This window comes from Triticum aestivum, chromosome 7A (genome assembly GCF_018294505.1).
Source record: "Triticum aestivum cultivar Chinese Spring chromosome 7A, IWGSC CS RefSeq v2.1, whole genome shotgun sequence".
NCBI lineage: Eukaryota > Viridiplantae > Streptophyta > Magnoliopsida > Poales > Poaceae > Triticum > Triticum aestivum.
The window spans coordinates 203,008,295-203,021,249 of NC_057812.1; positions in this window are offsets into that span (position 1 = coordinate 203,008,295).

Genomic DNA, 12,955 nt, shown 5'->3' on the forward strand with positions numbered 1-12,955 from the left:
AGCCCTCGAGGCCCCTGGCTTGTATTATGATGCTTGTATGACTTATTTATGGTTTTAGAGTTGTGTTGTGATATCTTCCCGTGAGTCCCTGATCTTGATCGTACACGTTTGCGTGTATGATTAGTGTACGATTGAATCGGGGGCGTCACAGGGATCCGGCACTACGGTGGGTTGTTGGGCGTGGTGTATGGTGGTTGAGCGCAGCAGAAGGTGCCCGGCGGCGGAGGTGGTCATGGTGGAGGCTAGGGCATGTCTTTTTTTCTAGATTTTGTAGGATAGGACAGGTGGATTTGGGGGAGGTCGCTATTTGGGTCAGGCCGCGGATGGGCGGCGGCCGAGATTCCTTCGCATAAATACTTTGGGCTTTCACGCGCCCTCCCACGCCAAGGCGCGCTTTGGGCCCAATTATTTTGGTCGCGCGCCATATATACAGTCCCCGGCAGGTAATGGGTCGGGCTTTAGTTGAGCCGGCAGATAGAATGACCCGAAATGTAGTCATTATTCCCGGAAGTACATCTGCCTTCGTTTGTTTAGTTCTACCGGCAGTTTATTTGCCTTTATGTACTTTTGCCGGCAGTAATATGATCCCTGGCAGATAATATGCCCTTGTCCGGGTATTTCTCCCGGCAGTGAATTGCCCCCAATCAAGGGTTGTTGTGTAGTGGTACGTGTACATGCTACGTGCACGCCTCTACTATGACACGTGCACGCCTCTACATTGACTAGTATGTACGTACACATTCGTGACCAGAATGACAACGCTACATACACTTCGACCAGGTGGGTCCTGACTGTCAAGAACTTCCTTGCGTGCGAAGATGTAGCTGGTGGGTCCTGACTGTCAGGAACTTCCTTGCGTGCGAAGAAGTAGCTAGTGGGTCCCAGCAGTCATGGGGGGAATCATTTTTTTTCACGGATGCACTTCCTTGCGTGCGAAGATGTAGCTGGTGGTTCCAGCAGTTAGGGGAAAACGTTTTTCTCGTGAAATATGGTGGCCCGTCTGGTGGGTCCTCGCTGTCAGGTGGACGAATAATTATTCTGTGCGTAATAAGGAGGCACTTCCTTGCTATAGTCGTGGACCCAGCTGACAGCCTCTCCACATACAGTCCACGTCCGATGGAAGTCGTTCCTTCACCATGTTGACCACGCCGCGCCGAGAGCACCAGGGCGGTGGACGACGGTGAGGCCTAGGAAGGGGACGACGCGGAGCCAGGGAAGACGCGGCAGTGGATGCCCACGCGTAGAAGAGTATGAGGGTTCACTGGTTCGCTGCGGTGTGAGGCTGCCGTCGCCGCAGAATAACAGGGGGTGTGGGTGAGTAGAGGGATGGCCTGGCCAACGGTGGGAGTTGTAGGGGGCGGTGAGGCCTCCGCCGCATCGTAGCCGGCCACGGGAGGCAGGAGCACGAGGCACTACCGGCGCTGGTTTGGGCAACTAGAGCAAGAAGACCAGAGGTCAAAGAAGCACTACGGCCGTTGGATGGACATCGTACGGTCACAAGAGCTAGAATCGTGCATATTGACTAAGTTGACAAAGCCCTCCGTCCCCGTCAACTTAGTAGGCCCACAAGTCAGCCTGTCACTATACTGGGTCCCAGCTAGCAGGGGGAGTATTCATTTTTTTGTGCATAATAAGGAGGCACTTCCTTGCGTGCGAAGATGTAGCTGGTGGGTCCCAGCAGTCAGGGGGAAACATTTTTTTCGTGAAATACAATGGCCCATCTGGTGGGTCCTTGCTGTTAGGTGGAGGAATAATTATTTTGCGCGTAATAAGGAGGCCCTTCCTTGCGGCCGCCGTGGAACCAGTTGTCAGCCTCTCCATGTATAGTACTCTTCCGATGGAAGTCGTTCCTTGACAATGTTGACCACGCCATGCCAAGAGCACCAGGGTGGTGGACGACAGCGGGGCCTAGGAAGGGGACAGCGCGGAGCCGGGGAAGACGCGGCAGTGGAAGCCTGCGCAGAGAGAAGTATGAGGGTTCACTAGTTCGGCTGCGGTGTGAGGCTGTCGTCACCGCAGAATAACATGGGGTGTGGGTGAGTGGAGGGATGGTCTGGCCAACGGTGGGAGTAGTAGGGGCAGTGAGGCCTCCGCGGCAGCACAGCCGGCCACGGGAGGCAGGAGCAGGTGGCACGACCGGCGCTGCTTTGGGCAGCTGGAGCAAGAACACCAGAGGTTGAAGAAGCACTACGGCCGTTGGATGGACATCGTACGGTCACTACAGCTAGAATCGTTTATATTGACTACGTTGACAAAGGCCTTGGTATGCGTGAACTTAGTAGGCCCACAGGTCAGCCTCCGAAACGGTGCACCCCAAATGTCAGGGGGAGGAATCATTTTTTCGGCGGCCAAAGCTAGAATATCCGATATTGAAGAAGAAGCACGACATCCGTTGGATAGACATCCAACGGCCACAGCTACTAGAACCGTGTGTTGACTATAATAAGTTGACAAAGCCTTGCATACGCATCAACTTCTTTTTTTAGGGGACGCGTCAACTTAGTAGGCCCACAAGTGTGTGGCAGAGAACTTATAGCCCATTTGCGATTTGTAAGAATGTACAACCCATTTTTGAATTCTAATGGAATTTACTACAACCCATTTATAGTTTGTTAAAAGTACAACCCATTTTCTAGCTAGGACAACGATTAATAATTTCAACCAACCGTTCAATATTTATTCAACAAAACAACCGTTCAAGACAGAATTCAATAAAATTTCCCACATTTTGATGGGATCCGAAATATTTTTATCCCGAAATTTCTAATCAGATTAAATATAAATTTTTATTACGTAAAAATCCAACGAAACATTGTGCGCGCAACAATTAAAAATTAAGATTTTAAAAATCCATAAATTATATTTTATAATCTAATTTCGTGTTTGGTGCATTTTTTATAGTTACTGCCCAGTTTTTATAATTACATCCCATTTATTATTTTTAAAGCCCATTTTCCTGTTCAGCCTAATGCATCCTTCCTAGGAAAGATTTGCAGCCCAGCGGGGCACAGAATAACAAGTTGACCTTGCCTGGGTATTCCTCAAAAAACGTATAGCTGGGCTAGCAATTTTCATCTTGAAAAAAATTTAATATATGGGCTGGATATCTGTCCTGGGCTAGACGGGCCACAACATGCCCAGTTAATACCCTGCTCTCCTCTGAAGAACAACAAAAACAACGCTAAGAAAAACTCTGCAGTGCTCATGCCTCAAAAACACAACTACTGCTTGAGCTGCTTGGTCCCAGCTGTCGGCCGCACCTTGTGCAATTCTCTCGTTTATATTGACTACATAGGTTGACAATGGTCTGGAACCGTGATGTCAGGAAACCAGGAGGAAGCAAAAAAATATAGTTGTACATAATAAGGAGGCACTTACGTACGTACGGCTATGGCCCTAGTGGGTCCCTACTGTCATCCAGTCAAAATAAAGTCTTCTCCTGAATCCTCGTGTTCATTGACCATGTTAACAATGCTCGGCGCCACGACAAGCGCAACAACTCGAAGGACGACGGAGAGGGCCTCGCGGGCCCTACGGATGGTCTCATACAGTGCCCGCTGCTCATTTAGGAAGCCAGGATCATCGGACACCTATGAGCACCTTCGAGAGACTGAGACGACATGAAACGGTAAGGCCGCGCCTGGGAGCTCTGGTTTATTTCACACCTGTATTAAGATACAAGTGTAATTTACTCGTCATCGGAAACAACGCGTACAATACAGGCGTAATGAAACCGAGGGCCCGAGGTCTGTAAGTAAAACCGGCAGGTTACGCATGTAATTTGAGAGACCAGTGTATATTTTACTAGTTGAAATCGACCAACCAAGCGCTTTTCCCGAGACCATCTGCTTTTATTTACAAGCGTCAGTTTTACAAGTGGTTTTGGTTGGAAAATGACGATCCAATCACGGCCTAAGATGATGAGTTGGTCGGAAGATCTTATGGTTTCATGTCTAACCTACCCGACTTGTCGTATAGGCTATCGATGAAACATAAGACGATGAACTTCTTAAGCACGGAAACAATAGAAGAGGATGACCTTCTTAACAAGCAAATCACTGGAATTAGATCGACATGCAAAAAATACGAAGCATTATTCTTAGCAGGCACGGTGAACAGCTCGTGATGCCGCATGCCACAACATTCCAAGCTCAACTTTGCAATGAAACACAAGGCCTGGCATTACATAGACAATATTCAGAACAAACTCTTAAAATATCTTACATAAGTCAACATTCATGTGACTATGCATCTCAGCAGAGTAAATATTTACTTCGGAACTGAAGATAGGAATATGAAAAAACAATCGACGTTGCTCACAGCAAAGGGCGTCCCACTCAAAAATATCAAATGCATGTCTTCAGGCTAACATCAATGAGCAAAAATTGACAAGGTTTTCCAATTCCAATATATTAAACTAATGTCAACTTTGACAAGCTTTTCCCATTCAAAATATGTAATGCCTATGATTGTGGAACGGGCAGGGTTTGTCATCTATTTGTCATCTGATAGTCTGTTGGCTCAAGGTGACGATGAATGATTAGAGAACCATTTGATGTATTGTGCATGATGAAGTATTATGGAGAACACGAACCATCTGAACATTTTGTGCAGTTCCACTAAAATCAAGCTAAGCATCCCTGTGGATTTTGTATTTATATGCTGCCAGAAAACAAAGAGACATCAGCACACACATGAATATTGGCCCTAGTGTCAACCCACCAATCGGTGGACTAACAAACTAAAAGTACGGTAAACAGATTACCATATCCAGATGCCCCATCATTGTTGCTTAGAGTGACATTGACAGACTTGGAGTCCTGTCCTGGCTTCTTGGTACTTGCTTGGGCACTTGTTTGCCCAGTGTTCCTCCGAACCACAAGTAAAGCAGCCATCTCTCTTTTTGTCTTTCTTCTTACCCTTCTTAATGGCCGACGCTGGCAACACCATTCAGAAATATAGTCCGGTGGCTCAAGGTGACGACGAATGATTAGAGAACCATTCGATGTATTGTACAGGATGAAGTATTATGGATGACACAAACCATCCAGACATTTTGTGCAGTTCCACTAAAATCAAGCTGAGCATCCCTGTGGATATCGTATTTATATGTTGCAAGAAAACAAAGACACAGCAGCACACACATGAATATTGTCCCCAGTGTCAACCCACCAATCGGTGGACTAACAAACTGAAAGTATGGTAAACAGATTACCATACCCAGATGCCCCATCATTGTTGCTTAGAATGACATTGACAGATTTGGAGTCCTATCCTGGCTTCCTGTACTTGTTTGGGCACTTTTTACCCAGTGCACTCCACGTGTTGTAGAGTTTCCTATGCTCTCTGCAGACTAGTCATGTCACCAACGTTTACTAATACACTGTAAAGCTTCTCGATTATTCCTTGTGTAATGTAGCGCAAACAGTGACTGCTTCTTTCTGCAAAGTGGTAAGACCAACTGGACCCACTAATGCAGCAGTTTGCCTTACAGACTTTGGCTGCTTTTGTGCAGTTCAACTAAAATCAATGTCGGAATAAAACCAAGATTTAATTTTGATATCCCTGTAAGAAACAATAGGTATAAGGGAAACAACTACTGAGAAATAATGGTTGATGACTTGTACTCCCAGAAGAAAAACATCTACTAATCTACCTTATCTTAATGGGAAACAAAGCAGTAGAGTAGCAATTCTCAATCAACGTGATTCATTCATATTAACTGAGACATTATTTTAACAATGCCTTGTTTCAACATGTATAAAGAACGACAAAGCAGAAAAGTATCATTCCTAAAACAATGCGAATGATTCATTTTAACAGAGACATTATCTTAACAATACCTTGGTTAAACATGTAGAAAGAACTACAAAGCATGATAGTACCATTTGTAAAGCACTGTAACTGATATATAATAATAGATACATTATCTGAACAATACATTTCTTAAACATGTACTCCAGCCGATCCCTAATAGAAATGGTACTCTTGCCAATCCCTAACACCATGTTCTTCCATCTACTTATAAAGGGGGTGATGCAGAGTTTGTTGTAACAAAGCAACAAGCATCATGTCTGGGTTGGTACCATTTTTGTTCACTACTTAATGGGAAAAGATAGCAATACAATAGCTTCAATTCAACATTTATTTAAAACAGTACCAATACAAGTAGCACAACATCTCAAAACACACTGCACGATCATGTGGATGGGACATGGAACATGCCAGCACCATGTGCGTCCACACGTATAAACGGGTGATGCAGAGTAGGTAGCCAAGCAGCATATCTGCGTTGGTCCCATATTTGTTCTCTTTGAAACTTTTTCCTACGTGAGAGCAGAAAATCTAGTCCTGCACAAACTACCCCAGCCCCCAGTTTCTTTCCCTTTTCAACCAAGAGTTTGGTTCCTTACAGATGTGTGTACTGGGTTACCCCCCTTTTCCCTTTTCGACCAACAAAGCGGGTGGATAGCTAGTCTATACTACTTTCCCTCCCTCCTTTCCTCATTGAATCACATCCTAGATTCATGCTCCACCCCACCGCACCCTTCTTTCCTCTTTCAACCAAGACATAGATTTGACTATAGAATCAAAAAAGATCTGCATGCAGCTAGACCAATGGCGGTTTCAAAGAAACTTATACCTTAGGGTCGTCTGGATGTGGCAAGGCGTGCGGCAGGAGGTCGGATCTTCCTACACTACGTATGACAACTAGGAAGAAGGGGTCAGTGGCCCTCTCGCACAGGCACTGGGTGAAAGAGAAAAGCGCAGCCGGTAGTGGATTGCCTCCCTCGCCGAAGGCAATAGAGTGAACTCTGCACCTCCTCCCCTTCCTGGTGCGATGGGATCCGGACGCCTCCTTCGCCAGCTGTGAGGGGGGTGAGAGAGACAGAGGCCACAACACAGTCTTGTTTATATCTGGTGAAGAGGGTGAGAGACTGTGAATATAGCAAACGCTAGCAAAGGAATACTGAGCCTCCAGCATGTATATATATATGTATATATATATGTAGTGCAGGGAGAGTGTGGAGAGTGGAAACCCTAGCGAACAAGCGCTGAGGCTCCAGCTTATAAATATACTGTAGTATAGACTGAGCTCCGGTGCCTTAACTGCACCTGCTTTTGGTTGTATGACAGGTGGGCCAGCCACATTTTGGGCCCACCTATCATAAACCCAACGGTAGGTGCACTAAAGTTAATGAAGGTACGTCCATATAGTACTCATGTATACGACTAATATATAGTGGAGTGGTTTTCTTATTCTCTCCATAACAATCATTTTAAATTGTGGAAGTATGAAGGGGAACTCTTTATTTAACGTACCAGTGAAGAAAACAACTACTCCCTCTGTTCCTAAATATTTGTCTTTCTAGAGATTTCAACAAATGACTACATACAGAGCAAAATGAGTGAATCTACACTATAAAAAATTTCTATATACATCCTTATGTGGTAGTCCATTTCAGACCACTTGAAAGACAACTATTTAGGAATGAAGGGAGTACTTTCGATGAACTAACGATCCACGCATCCTGGTCACACTTCCTGTCCTTCATGTGCCGTACACTACCCTCCCTTAAGTGAACAACCACACATGTGCGAAATTATCGAAAACGTGTGAGAGTGTGTACAAATAAAGAATTTTAATTTCAATTATCGGAAAGGTTTGAGAGTATGTACATTTTGCCCTCTCTAATAATTATGGTTTGTTGTGTTCAACCTAAACTTGGTCAAACTTTACAAAGTTTGACTTCAGTAAAATCTAATATGCGGAATAAATAAAAATGGAGGTCTACTACGTCCATCCGGGTTTTTAGTCCACATCATTTTTTTGATCAAAGTTAAGAGCTGGACAAATAGAATTATAGGGGAGTTGGAGACAAAGTTGTGAGAAGGCTTAGAAATCAATACAAAACTTATCCTCTTAGTACCAACGTCGATCTGTAACACCCCGGATGTAACTTTCCAAATTTGTACTCCAACTCTTGTCGTTTCCGGTGTTAAGTTAATTTATTTCCTTGGGTTCGGGTCTTTGTCTCCGTGTTTTGTTGTCATTGTCATGCATCTCATATCATGTCATCATGTGCATTGCATTTGCATACGTGTTCGTCTCATGCATTCGAGCATTTTCCCCGTTGTCCGTTTTGCATTCCGGCGCTTCGTTCTCCTCCGGTGGCCATTTCTAGCTTTCTTTCATGTGTGGGGATTAAACATTTCCGGATTGGACCGAGACTTGCCAAGCGGCCTTGGTTTACTACCGGTAGACCGCCTGTCAAGTTTCGTTTCATTTGGACTTCGTTTGATACTCCAACGGTTAACCGAGGGACCGTAAAGGCCTCGTGTGTGTTGCAGCCCAACACCCCTCCAATTTGGCCCAAAACCCACCTAACTCTGCTCCATCATCTAGAGCGTTCGATCGCGACCGCGTGGCCGAAAACCGCACCTCATTTGGACTCTCCTAGCTCCTCCTATGCCTATAAATAGGTCCCCCTTGAAATGTCCCGGATCCCCCCCCCCCGAAACCCTAAATCGCCCCCACGCCATGCCGGACTTTGTCCGACCCGGTCGAACATAACCGCCGCCCCACTCCGAAGCTGCCACGTGGGTTGCGCCCACATCCCCGCCGCCTCGCCCGCGTCGGCCCGCCTCGCCCGCGCGCGGCCCTCCCCGCCGCCTGCCGCATCCCTCCACGGCGACGCGCTCGTAGCCGAGCCGCCGAGCCGCCCTTCCTCCGCCGGCTGCCATGGTCGCCTTCGCCAGCCGCGCCGCCGCATCGCCCGGTCGCCGCGCCGCCCGGCCGCCGTGCCACCTCCGCCGCCCCGCACCGTCCACTCCTCTGGCAAGCTCCGGCCGCCAAGTCTCCAACTCCGGCGACTCCTCCAGTGGACCTCGGCGTCCGTGCCCCGGCGAGATCCGATCCAGATCTGTGAACAGTGAAACCCTAGGTCGTTTTTTTCTCTAAGTCCCGAAATTCTCAGTCCATATGCACATGTTCGTAGCCCCGTAACTTTGCATCCGTAGCTCTGATTCATGCATATAGCATATCAAAATGTTCATCTCAGAGAGTACATCATTCCATTCCATTGCATCATTTTCATTTGAGTTCATCTTGATGCTCGAAATGTTGTTAGAAAAGGGCTACTTGAGTTAATTGTCATCTTTCCGGAGGTGCAACCCATGTATTTTTGTGATGTGTGTGGTGACTAGTGCAAGTTTGCAAAGTGAGGCACTTGGTAATTCTGTTTTCAGGGACTTAGCATTTCCACTAAGTCCTTGATCTGTTTATCTCATGATGCCATATGTTCATGTTGTTTCCTAGTGATCCGTGCCTCTTTTGAGGATGATCAGTAAGGATGTTTTGTTAATATTGTAGAGCTCTATCCATCCATGTCCTTGCTTGCAATTATGGAGCACCCTAGCTTGAGTCAATCAAGCTCTACTTTTGCTACTTTGTGAACCTGGGCAGATTGTCAACTTGTTTGCAATTTCACCGATGATGTTGTAGTTGATCCGTGCATGCTATGCTATTGTTCTTGCCATGTCTAGCTTGCATTTTGTGCCTTCTTGATATATGTATGCTTGTCTTGCAATGACTTGCACCGTAGTGAGTGCATCGAGCTCGTAAATGTGCCTACTTGAGTTATATTTCAGCATGTGTCAGTTTTCACTAAGTCTGAAAACTGATTATGGTTTTTGCTATGTTCACATGCTTGCAATTGTATTTTCTGATCCCTTTTGGCTCAAGGACACTAAGGGACTTTTGTTAAGCTCTTTGAGTAGCTCCATGCCATGCTTTACTTTGCCATGTTCAGGTCTCGTAGCATGTAGTTTTGTGGCTCCGAAGAGGGCTACCTGATCTGAAATTCCAGACAAGTGTTAATTTCACCAAGTCTGAGATCTGTTTTTCATATGCATTTTTGCCATGCTTGTTTAAACCTGTTAATGGACGAATTGGCCATATCTCAGTGCTAGACTTTTATTAAGCATCTTGTGTGCATCCCTGCCATGTATTTTGTTGTCATGTTTGGGTGCTGTAGCATGTTCTTTTTGTTGCATTTAGATGCCTACTTGCTGTAAATCGCAGACTGGTGTCATTTTTGAATCGCTTGCCATTTCCAAACCGTAACTCCGATTCCGGCGTTCTTTATATCGTTTTCAAGCGATTTCATCTCATCTTTCCAGTGGCACACTTGGATTTCCATGTTGAGGCCAGGTTCATGCATTTCCTGTCATATCTTGCATTTGGCATCCCGCATCGCATCCCGCATAGCATATCATCATTGCATCATATTGCTTGATCCTTGCACGTGGTTGATTGTATCCTTGGTGCTTGTTTGTCTTGTTTGGGTAGAGCCGGGAGACGAGTTCGCTAATGAGGAGCCCGTTGAGTTTGCTTTCGAGGATCCAGTCAACTCTGACAACTGTGCAGGCAAGATGATCATACCCTCGAAATCACTACTATCTTTGCTATGCTAGTTTTGCTCGCTCTTTTGCTATGCCATTGCTACGATGCGTACCACTTGCCTTCAAGCCTCCCAATTGCCATGACAAACCTCTAACCCACCATGTCCTAGCAAACCGTTGATTGGCTATGTTACTGCTTTGCTCAGCCCCTCTTATAGTGTTGCTAGTTGTAGGTGAAGATTGAAGGCCGTTCCTTGTTGGAACATCTTTTATTTAATTGTTGGGATATCATTATATTGCCATGTTATCTTAATGCATCTATATACTTGGTAAAGGGTGGAAGGCTCGGCCTCTTGCCTAGTGTTTTGTTCCACTCTTGCCGCCCTAGTTTCCATCATATCGGTGTTATGTTCCCGGATTTTGCGTTCCTTACGCGGTTGGGTTATAATGGGAACCCTTGATAGTTCGCCTTGATTAAAGCTTTTCCAGCAATTCCCAACCTTGGTTTTACCATTCGCCACCTAGCCTCTTTTTCCCTTGGGTTTCCGGAGCCCGAGGGTCATCTTATTTTAACCCCCCCCCCCCGAGCCAGTGCTCCTTTGAGTGTTGGTCCGACCGAGTAGACTGCGGGGCCACCTCGAGGCAACTTGAGGGTGGTTTTACTCGTAGGATGTCTCATCTGAGTGTGCCCTGAGAACGAGATATGTGCAGCTCCTATCGGGATTTGTCGGCACATTGGGGCGGTGTTGCTGGTCTTGTTTTAACCTGTCGAAGTGTCTTGAATTACCAAGATACCGAGTCTGATCGGAACGTCTTGGGAGGAGGTCTATTCCTTCGTTGACCGTGAGAGCTTGTCATGGGCTAAGTTGGGACTCCCTTGCAGGGATTTGAACTTTCGAAAGCCGTGCCCGCGGTTATGGGCAGATGGGAATTTGTTAATGTCCGGTTGTAGATAACTTGAACCTTAATTAATTAAAATGAATCAACTGAGTGTGTTACCGTGATGGCCCCTTCTCGGCGGAGTCCGGGAAGTGGACACGGTGTTGGAGTAATGTTTGCGCAGGTGGTTCTCTAGTTTCTCACACGCGCTTTGCCTCCTCTTCTCGCTCTCTTTTGCGAACAAGTTAGCCACCATACTTGCTAGTCGCTTGCTGCAGCTCCACTTATATTTACCTTGCCATACCTATAAGCTTAAATAGTCTTGATCGCGAGGGTGTGAGATTGCTGAGTCCCTGTGGCTCACAGATTACTATTACACCAGATGCAGGGCCTGATGATTCCGCTCCAGGAGACACGTATGAGCTCAAGTGGGAGTTCGACGAAGACTCTCAACGTTACTATGTTTCCTTTCCCGATGATCAGTAGTGGTGCCCAGTTGGGGGTGATTGGGACCGTGTCGCTTGTTGGGTTATCTTTGATTTTGGCGCCGTAGTCGGGCCATGAGTGTTTGGATGATGTAATGTTATTTATGTACCTTGATGGACGTGGCGAGTGTAAGCCAACTATGTTATCTCCCCTTTATTATTCATATTACATGGGATGTTGTGAAGATTGCCTAACTTGCGACATATGCCTTCAATGCGATTATGCCTCTAAGTCGTGCCTCGACACGTGGGAGATATAGTCGCATCGAGGGTGTTACACGTCAATCCTTCTTCGAGGAAACATTTGGTTCATAGCCAATTGTGTGATAAAATTGCACCAATGTGAAAGACGACTGCATCTCCAACGCAACCAAGGTGAATTGAAGAAGGATATCATCTTTGTGGGTAACAAGCAAAGAGCACTGATGGAAGACACCTTGTTTTTCATTGAAAATTGATCAGCTTCACCAGCCGAAGTAACCATGAGGCGCAACCATGAGCATCGATAGGTCATCGTGGTGATGCATCATCCATTTGGCATCAAGTATGGGTGAGGCACCTATGAAGTTTGACAAATCCTCACTATGGTCTATTTCTTCTCAATAATCAAGCTCGAGGAAGGAAGAACCACAAACAGAAGCATCATGATTATCTTGATGGGAACTAAACCAGGATACCCGAGAAAAAAAGCATTTTTTTCATTTAACCAGTGATAGTATTAGATTAGCAGCAACAATAGGAGCATATGGACAATGACTGCACAACCACCATGTACTTTTTGTCGAAACAACATGTATACGTCCACCGAGGCATAAATTAGGACAACTTTTTGAGTGCCATTTCCTCTATAATAGTAGGTGATGTTGGACCAGCCGATGAACCCTAGCTACTATACATGGGGAGCTAGGGAGTAGTCGCATAGAAGAAAACCCGCATGCAGCGACCTGGGGAGCTGGACGAGTACAAGAAGTTATACCTCAGGTGGGCGAGATGTCGCTTAGGCGGGCGGGTGGGATCTGCCCACACGACGGCAGCAAACAAGGGCGCGGAGGACCTTCGTCCGCGCCAGCGCCAGCTCCAAGAGGACGGTGCTTATCGTCTTCCTCCATCGCCGATGGCGACAACGTCAATGCTGCACCTCCTCACCTCCCGCAGCGGACAGGATTCGGCCGGATCTGTGACCACCA